This window comes from Meleagris gallopavo, chromosome 5 (assembly GCF_000146605.3).
Source record: "Meleagris gallopavo isolate NT-WF06-2002-E0010 breed Aviagen turkey brand Nicholas breeding stock chromosome 5, Turkey_5.1, whole genome shotgun sequence".
Taxonomy (NCBI): Eukaryota; Metazoa; Chordata; class Aves; order Galliformes; family Phasianidae; genus Meleagris; species Meleagris gallopavo.
In genome coordinates, this window is record NC_015015.2 from 37,678,425 (window position 1) to 37,688,354 (window position 9,930).

At 43.9% G+C, this 9,930-nt stretch overlaps 1 protein-coding gene across 1 annotated transcript in view; it reads left to right on the forward strand.

Annotated features, from left to right (window-relative positions):
• The window catches only part of ESRRB (estrogen related receptor beta), a 161,586-nt gene that overhangs the window by 2,452 nt on the left and 149,204 nt on the right, over positions 1–9,930 (forward strand). The window lies entirely within an intron of this gene.

The window sequence follows — 9,930 nt, forward strand, 5'->3', positions numbered from 1 at the left end:
GCTGCCTGTCAGTGCCCAGGTCGGTAGAAAGTGACATCTCAGAAGTTTTGTTGTGTGTTTTTGCCCTAATGTCATCTTTGGAACCAGAGTCAATAATCTGAACTGTATCGGAAGGAGAAAGGCATTAAGAACAGTATTGACTTTTACCTGTCCTGTATTTTGTTCTGTTTTCTCCTTTGAATCTCAGGTTTAAATCTTGTAGAGAAATCAGCACTTTTCCTTCTTTTTTTCTTAAAACTTAAACAAACCAAAAAAACCTCCACCTTTCTCCAGTGTTTATTAGAATTCTTGTGTCAGATCTGGTTAACAGGCTCTATTTGCAGCTGAATTCCCAATTTCTGATGTAAACAGATGCAATTGACCTGAAACACAGAAATCAGAATGTTTGAATTTCCACAAAAGCCATCTTGAGATGGGGCAGGTAGCTGCACTTGTATCCGTATCATTGCTATAAAGCATTGTGGACCACGTTATCCCTTGCTTACACGCTGCACCTATACGCCTGTGCTAAATGGGCTCTTCCTGAACAAAAGTGCATATTTTGTGCTACAGAAGCATTTAAGATTGCACATGATATAATGCTGTACACCTTATTCCTTCTCTTCTAAAGCAGTAATTGTGGCTACCATGTGGCTCAGACACAGCTCTGCTGACACCTGCAAACTGTTTTTGGGTAAGCTACATCCTACCTGTGTATACATACTTAAATGCAACTGTGGTATTTGCTCACGGGAAGGTATCAAATGCTTATCACAAAAAGCTGGGAACTGGAAGCAGCAGATCTAGTATATTCAGAACGTGAGTATTCTCTGCCATTCTGCAAGTACTTTGAGTTTTGGGGTACAGATGAGTATAACTTCACTGAGCAACTGCTGGTAAATGAAAATTGGAATACAGTGTTCCCTGGAGAGTTTGTCTGTCATGGAGCTCAAGAGGTTAATGTGTAGTTATGTGGTGATACTATAATTTTATATGCATCTGCAGATACTGGTAATAGATATTAAACTGGGCATTTACATCCTTATTATGGGCCAGTACTTGATGTCATAATAAAAAAGTCACATCAGAAAAGTATGGGATAAAAATCTGATTATGCCCCTTTTGGAGTGTAAATGGCTTTAAAATTCAAATTGTCACCTGATGGGAGGATCAGGAAGGAGTCAGAACAAGGGCAAAAGGGTGAGGCTGTTGAGGCACAAAGGGCAGGGCAGGGAGGAAAAAGGCAGGCTGGACAAGGCCTTTGCTTGTGCAGTTTATATCCACATGAATACTACATCTCATTACTTAGCTCTTTGTGTCATCTCATTAAACATAAGCTTGAGTGAAAGGTGGACTTTGCAATGTAGTATGAAGGTCAGTAGACCACAGTTCTTTGGTCTTTATCCCAAGAGTGCAAATGTGGTCGATGTTGGTGAGGCTAAAATCTCATGGTTAAAGCAGTGTTCTTGTTTGAAAAACAGCAAACATCAGAACTACAAAAGAGTTCCCAAAGCCAGGCAAAAGCTAGAACTCTCTTGAGGCTGTCCTCAGTAACTGCAACACCTGGCTCAAATCCTAAGGGGAAGGATGGATACTGAGGGGAACTGAGAAATGGAATAGGGTGGTGTAGGTTAAAATCCTACTTAAGGAGTACAGTGGAGACTACAGCAGCATGCAGTGTGGACTGTATATGCAGCTAGACAGATTGGGTCAGGAAGCTCGGCTGCAGTGCACTCAAAGGGCTTCCGACACCTGGAATGTCTGTGGGAGCTGAAACTCTGCAGAAGATAAAAACTTGGAAGGGTGTTGACCTTCCATTTTGTTGCTTCTTTCTTATCCAAATACATCTTGCAAAGTCTTCACAGCTGACTGTAATATTAGGGACATTATATGTTTGGGAAATGTGAAGTGTAGTGCCATGAAGTGAAAGGTCATCGCAGCTGAAAGAGGAAACCTTCCTCCACCATTCCTGCCCCATTTTCCCAGGCCTGGCTGTAACATCCTGCTGTTTCTGTGGCACTCCTTGGAGTCACCCCTCTGAGTAGCAGCAGCCTCCTAACAGGAGGAAAACAACAAGCAATGACCACAACAACAAAAGACCTTGAAGCACAAAAACCTTGCTTTCTGCTGATGTAATCAGTTGATTGGCTCAGCTGGTGTGTGTGAGGAGTGCCAGAGGCAGCAGCAGGCCTGAGGGGAGGGGGGCTGCCTGGGCAGGAGGAAGGCTCGCTCAGCAGGCAGCTCCACTTTGTTTTGGCTAAGTTGCTTGCAGGCTTGTGGCTGCTACCCCACATTCTCAAGGAATTCAGCAACTTGCAGCAAGTGTAGAGTCCAAGGCTGCGAGGGGTGCTTCGCAGGGCCTGTAAGTCACACAGAGCTGCCTCACCAGCAGCTGTGTGCTCCTCATCTCCCAGGTGTTCCTGATGGGGTTTTACACCATCTCTAGCTCAGGTAAGAAGGGACATTTCCTATGCGATAACTGCATGTGTTTCTTAAAAAGGGACTGTGGCTGGATAGAGCTGGTCTGCTTTAGAGAACCCCAAGTGTCTTTCTGGTGGATCTCTTTGGGGATGATTTGTCTGTTCAGAGTAATGGGTGACAGGCAAAGTGAAAGAAAATATATATGATGAGAACCAGCCTTTCTGGTGAGTGAGAATGTTACCTGAATAAGTCAGTGGAGTCCTCAGTACAGGAGAAACGTGGACCTGTTGGAACATGTCCAGAGGAGGGCCACAAAAATGATCCGAAGGATGGAACACCTCTCCTATGAGGACAGGCTGAGAGAGCTGGGGCTGTTCAGCACGGGGAGGGGATGGCTCTGGGGAGACCCTGGGACCAGGCTGTCAATATCTAAAGGTGGGCTATAAGAAAGAAGGGGACAGACTGTTTACCAGGGTCTGTGGTGATAGGACAAGAGGAAGTGGCTTTAAATTAGAACAGGGGAGATTTAGGTTGGGAAGAATTTTTTTCAAGTACTGAAGGCCTGGAACAGGTTGCCCAAAGATGTTGTGGATGCCCCATCCCTGAAGACGGTCAAGGCCATACTGGACTAGGCTTTGAGCAACCTGAGGGAGCTGTAGACATCCCTGTTCATTGCAGGGAAGTTGGACCAGGTGGCCTTTAAAAGCCCCTTCCAACTCAAGTGATTCTATGAAGCCTTTTGTCTTTTGCAATAGCTTTCTCTAGAGGTACTGGGATGTTTGAAGCCCCTCACCAGCATGCTCCACAGTATTTTGGAATGGGATTTAAGGCAAGAAACAAGATATTTCAAGCAGTTAGAACTTTGCAAGGGTTGCAGAGCAAATCCACAGCAAGCCCAAAAGGCTTTTGAGCCAGCTTCTCTAGGGCCCTTGTATTTGTATGACACAATGCTCCAAGAGGCTGTCTGCTTGGTGGGTAAGATGGATACCAAGCAGGCCTGGGGCAGGCAGTCTGCCCTTGAGTGAGGACCATTCAGTTATTAGCAGATTCTGGTTTGTGAATGGCCGCATCTCGGCTTGGATGGCTTTTGGCTGCTAAAAAAACAGGAATGGAGAACTCCATCCCCCTATTTGCAATTAGTGTTCATTATTAAATGCTGACAGTGTATTCTCTCACGTATCTGGATTTTGTTTATGCATTGGTTGTTGCCATAAGCTTCTGTACTGTAATGTCTTACTTTAGCTGCTGTTGAAAGAAATCCAAGTAACGGTGTGCTTTGAGAAGGATAGGGGTGCCTTGGCACAGACAGCAGGAGCAGTTCTGAGGGAAGGATGAAAATGGGTTTAGTTAAGTGGGAGCCTGGCAAGGAGTAAATGGCAATGCCTCTGTGTGCATCTCTGTGCTCAAGTGTAATGATGCCAGATTTTTTGAGGGGGATGAGGAGTTAGATAGAAGGTGTAATTGAATGCAGGGGGATGAGCTAGCCATGGAAATGGCTTTGGCAGAGGGTGCTTTTAGCAGACATGGTATATTTGGGTGAACAGGTGGTGTTTGAGGTAGTAAGTGTGGCACCTAGGCCGGGAGACTGCAATTGCTGGAGATGACCAGAAGGGTAGAGGGGCATGCAGAAATGATAAGAGAACGTGGGCTGTATGCATAGGAGGAGGAGGAAGAAATTAAAAGCAGAGAGAAGGGAAATAGTGAATATAACCTGAATCCATAGCCAGCTTGAAGAGCATTTTAGGTGTAACAGACAAGAAAATGGCCTCTGTTCCTACCATGGGGGAGAGGAGACTGATTCCATTGTGCAGGGTTCACAGAGGACCTAGAAGGTCTAAGGTGCAACATCTGGGTTAAATACTAAGGTGTGTGCTGTGGCTTCCTGCCCTGCTTTGCAATGCTGAGCTGTGTGTGGAATGCCACGCATCCTTAGTTGGCCCTTTTGGAGATTGGAGGTCTCCTGTGCACCTGTAAAAGAGAATTCAAAGAGAACTCAATCAAGAGAAAATGTGCCTGGATTTGTATAGTTTGATTATGAGGAGCCAGCATCTTGAGAGCTCTATGTCACCACAGCCCATCTGCTCAGAATGGTTGCAAAGGAGTATGTTAAGATAATAAATTTTGAAAAAGGGAGGCTTTTTTTTTCTTCTTTTTCTAAGGCCACCTCTGCCACTTCTCCTCCTCTCCTCTCTTCAGTAAGGAAGTGGAACATTAGCTGGTAATAATCAACATAGCTTCCTAGAGTTCTACTAGAGCAAAAGATTTGGCATGTTTCTTCATACAATGGGAACGGACAAGGAAGGATGTCATGAGGATGGCTTGTCTCTCTGGAATGTGCTCGCTAACTGCTAACGTGGCCTAACTGGTCACAGGTTGTGTTTGCCTGTCTGAGCCTCATTCCTAAAATACAGGTGGCTTCAGGGGCTGCAGAGACCTTGATATTCCCTGGTCTCCAGGAGTGGAGTAGGATGAGCTGGTTATCAGGTACTATTTATGTGTTGCTGAGGTTTGCTGTGTATAACTGTCCCTCTGCATATTACCATTTCATCCTGGGAATAATCTGATGGAGTCACTGCAAGCATCTCTCCAGGCTATCTTTAACTGCAAAAATGACTGCTGTTAGTTATTTTATGTATTTTGGATACATAGCTCTGGTAATCCAGAGCTCACTTGTTGAAGTAAATTGAGGCTGTCACCACTAGAAAGCTACTTTCCTCTGGCTGCTGCTCAACTTGCCCACTTGGAACAAGTACCTCTATTTTCCCCGTCTCTTACTTAGTCTTTCCTGATCTTTCCAACCCTCTAATGTTGCCGTGCCACTGCTTCTCTCCCATAGTCCATGTTCAGGTATGGCTATTTAAAAGCAATCACTGTCAACATTTGTCATTAATCTGTTTCCATTTTTATTTATAAAAGAAAGAGAGAGAGAACGGAACAGCAGCAGTAGCAGGGCAATTGCAGATGAATAATGAAAGGATTCATCACAGCCATAGCAGGATATATATATTTTTTGCAGCCAAGCGAGACGGATTCCCATCACAGCTCGGGGACTCGTTCCACACAACCACTCATCTTTCATGCTGGGGGAAGGGAAAGGTGGAGACAGTATCATTATGGATGTAACGGGGCTCTGAAGTGACTGGTCAAGGTTGATGCTTCAGTCACAAGGAATCTGCTTACAGGAATTTTCTCTCTACCATGTACTGTTGCCTTCTACAGCAGCCTGCTGAGAAAGGAAGGGAGGCTGAGTGTTTGCTAACGGGGAAACTTGCTGAGTGCTCAGATCGCTAAAGAAGGACAAGATATCTGGTGAAGAAATGACACGGGTGAGGAACTTGTCTCAGAGGAAATGAGGGACACACTGATCATTCTTTCTCACTGTTTTGTCTTTGAGCCCACAATCATGTTTGTGGTCATATCAAGAGTCAGCTTTCGGCTTGCCCTAATCCCTTCAGCTTTACAAATCCATCTTCCCTGGTGAGCAGTGACATTTTTTCTTCTTGTCCGTTATTAGTAAAGTGGAAGAAAAATGATGAGATGGAGGATGCTGAAATACTCTGGAGTCCCAAAGAGTCCAGAAGAGAAATAATAATCATTTAAAACAAACAAAAAACCCACAGCCAAAACTCCAGATAGGCCCAATTGATTAAGATGTGCACTCAAACCTATCAAGATCTTTGTATTCACCTGTTTGCCACATTAAGGGGAGCCAGGCTGGGGAGTGAGCTGTGCTGAGTGATTCTGAGAGGCGTGACTGCAGTTGCCATGTCTGCTCCTGGATTTTTGGAAGGAGCCTGAAATCAGAGCATATATTTTTTTATCTAGTGATGACCTCCAGCAGGATGGTTTACTGTACAGAATGATCTCATTTTCACGTGCTGCAACCACGTGTTTTTCTGTTTATTATTTCCATTTCCAATTGTGAGAGCACATCGGCCCCCAAGAGACCTTGTCTCAAAGGACTGTGTTTTTGTCAGGCTTCTTGGAATCCTAGAGTGATTCAGGTACCTCTGGCAAGGCAGTAGCACCAGGGCATTTCTGTATTAAATCCTTCCTGTTAATTGAAGCACAAGTGCCACTGGAGGCAATTACAGTTGGATGGGAGGGTACAGTAAAATGCCACAGCTGAAGCAATCCTTAATGGAGGAAGACACGCAATTATATTGCTTTGTTGGGTCCCTTGGCAAGGGGAAAGAGAGCTTTTTCTGATCTTTTCTGTTCCAGACCCATATTTTAGTGTTCTTCATCTCTATATGAAATCCCAGTCTTGCCAACAATAAAGAGATCGGGGAGAGGGACCTGTTCCTCAAGCTGTCCCTCCATTTCCCTCTTGTGCCCAAGGGATGCAACACAACGTTCAGAAGCTTGGACGCAACTTTGTTCACTTCCCCATATCCTGGCACTGAGTTGTGACAGATCGTTATGAACTGGATATTACTCAGTTTGACTATGTGGTCCAGCTCCATTCAGGCACCTATTAAATTTAAGTTCCCATCCTAAAAGAATGCAGCACTGAGACAAGTTTTCTGTTGAATGTGGAAACCATCATGTGTTTGGGCAGTACTATAGGAAGAGTCTTTTATGTAGGGTGCTTGCTTATTCCAGAAAAGAAAGGTGGCTTCAGCCATGAGAGGTCTCATCCTTGAGCAGCTGCAGAAGCTGGTTTGTATACAGCCCTTGTAGTTGATGGCTTCTTACACATCTCCTGGAGGATCTTACTTTTATATTCTCATACAGTATGGTCACTAAAGATGGCTCTGCTTCTGTGGAGGCAAGACACTGTTAAGTACTAATGGTTACTGCTGGCCTCAATTGCATGTATCCAAGTGTTTTGACGTTAGGAAAAAAAGGAATAAAGAAAATCATGTTGCTTGCACTTATAGTGTAGACTTACAAAACTGGGTTGAATGCAACGGTGAGAAGTCTTGGGCAGTTTCTCTTTTATTTGTGAGATTTATGGATTATTAATAGAAGGCTAGCTTTATCACAACTGGGAGGTTACTTTGCTTCTTATTGGTGCTTTCCAGGTAGATACAAATTTTGGATGTGTAATAAATGTATAATATCATGTTTATGGAGGAGACAGTTCCCTTCAAACACCTCAGCAGTTGGTTTAAGAGATCTCATTCCCACAGTTGCCTTTGCCTTGGTGACGTTTTTACTGAATTATTTTATTTCAAGTTTTGTATTTTAGTGACTCCGTGCACTTGGGGTCCATGCAAGTGACAAGTTTTGGGCCTTCATTATTTGGCCATTATATCCTTTCTGTCTAGCTTTGTTCTCTTCTTGTCAAATGCTACCAACCAAACCATGAGCCACTCAAAGAATATTTTCTGGATTTTACAGATGTGGCTTTTGTTGTATTACTCCGCTCTAGGTCACAGTTTCTGGACCTTGCCATGTACTCACACAGTAGTTCAGGCTGTAGAACCACTGCACAAGATGAAATATTCAAGAGGAAAAGTAATTTGCTATCACAGAGTATCACTGAGATATTTCATGTTTAAATAATACAAATATAAATAATAATATAAATAATATAATAATAAGCTTTTTTTAGCCACAACCACTCTGTGAAACATTGCAAGCAAGAAAATCATAGCTCTTGGTAAAGGTTTGTGATGCAGCATACAGGCTTTTGCTGGGTCTGTCTACTACCGAGTAAGCTCTTCTCAATTGGAAATATTTAACACCCTATTATTTTCTGGTGTGTTCTCTAATATATTGGTGATCTCAATTTTCCCTGAGGGACTTCAAATTATGAGGATATAACCAAGTGCATGTTTGCAGAGCCTGCTTTGAAATACTTCACTCCATCTAATGCATAGTTGGGTTGTTTTACAGTTTTCACGGTAAGCATGCTGGGAAATCTGCGTAGCATTCAGTGAGTGGTTGCTGAAGAACTTTGAAGTCCTTATTCGGGAGATACAAGGGTGTTCTTTCAACAAAGCAATCTGTGGACAAATGTGATATCCTGTGCAACTGCTGTAACCCAGGTACAGGCAAGAAGAGGATCCATAGGCAGTTGTGTTTGGGACAGAGATTTGCTTGGGGAGCTGAGCCCACACTTGAAAGCTGAGCAAGTTTTTGCTTTTTATATTACCTTACCCTGTTATTCACTGTGTGGATTTTCTCTCACTTTGCTGATGGTGTGTGTGCATATAGTTCTCTGTGAGAAAGCAGTGGAAGCCACATTGAGAATAGTGCTGCCTGTCCCGAAACTTCTTCCCTTGTGCTCTTTGCTCCTGTGAAGGAGGTTCCCACTCAGTGTGGATGCACTTCACTTCAGAATTGATACTGGATGTGGGGATGTGTTTTGCTGGTGACAGCAGCACGGTGGTAAGGGTTGCCCTGCTTTCTGCAGTCCCTGTGCTCCGTGTTCCCAAGCTTTGCTTTCAGTAGCAGGATCAATTTCTCTAAGAGCAGTATAAGAGACCAAGCTATTGCCTCTGGGAATAGTACTTCCTATGCTAATGCTAAACGGAGGCAGTTCAGCAGTGTCTTCCCTGGATGAGTCTGCTTTCCATTTGCTACTTCCCCAGGGTTTCTCTCTGCTGACTCCTTCCTGAGTCTGATGGGATGAGAACAAACCTGCCCTTCATGGATTCCTGCAACACTGAGAAAAATTGAGGAGCTGTACTGATTTCAGTCTGTTTCTACTGCATTGTTCTGGTTGAGGGCCTGAAGGTGGTGATGGCATTGGGGTATTGAGCTGTTTAATCATATTGTGGAAGTGTCTAAAATGTTGCAAAACAATTAAACAGTTGATTTAGCTGTTATTGACTGAAATAGTCATGGTGGCCAGCAGACTGCACTGAGCCAGGGCAGAGACTCTTGGTTCTGTCTGAGGGTGAATCTGAATTCAGGTATCCTCTAAATGGCTGTTGGTTTGACAGGTGGGCCAGGCACTCTACAAAGCGACTGTTCTATCACAGAATCATTAAGGTTGGAAAAGACCATTAAGATCATCTAGTCCAACCATCAACTCATCACCGCTGTGACCAACAGACTATGCCTGATGTTTTGTTCAAGAGCATATGTCCCAGCCAGCTATTTCACTTGTTACGAAAACAAACAAGCAAAGAAACCAACAAAACCAAACCAACAACAAACCACAAACATTTTTTCTAATTTATTCAACTTGATCACATAACATCAAAGCAATATTAATACCCCAACTTCCAAGGAGAGAAGAGACTAAAATGCAGCTATTTGCCCCTAATCCTATTAATGGAAGTTACCTTCTGTATGGGGCTGCTGAATCATGGCCTGAACCTCTGATTAATCACCTGAGGCGAGCAATGAGTCAGCTATGGGAGCACAGGTGAAGGCAAATCACCTGTGCTGCAGGAAGGGGTGGAGCCTGGCTCCACCTCTCCTAGACCCCATTTTAAGAGCTGACTGCCAGTGAGGAAGGATCTCTCTGGAGATCTGCTCCATTGGAGTTTATCTCACGAGCCCAGGATAGGGTGAGTGACTTTCTCTCATTACTCCAATATAAATTGTATTAGCCAAGCTGCTCCTGGAGAT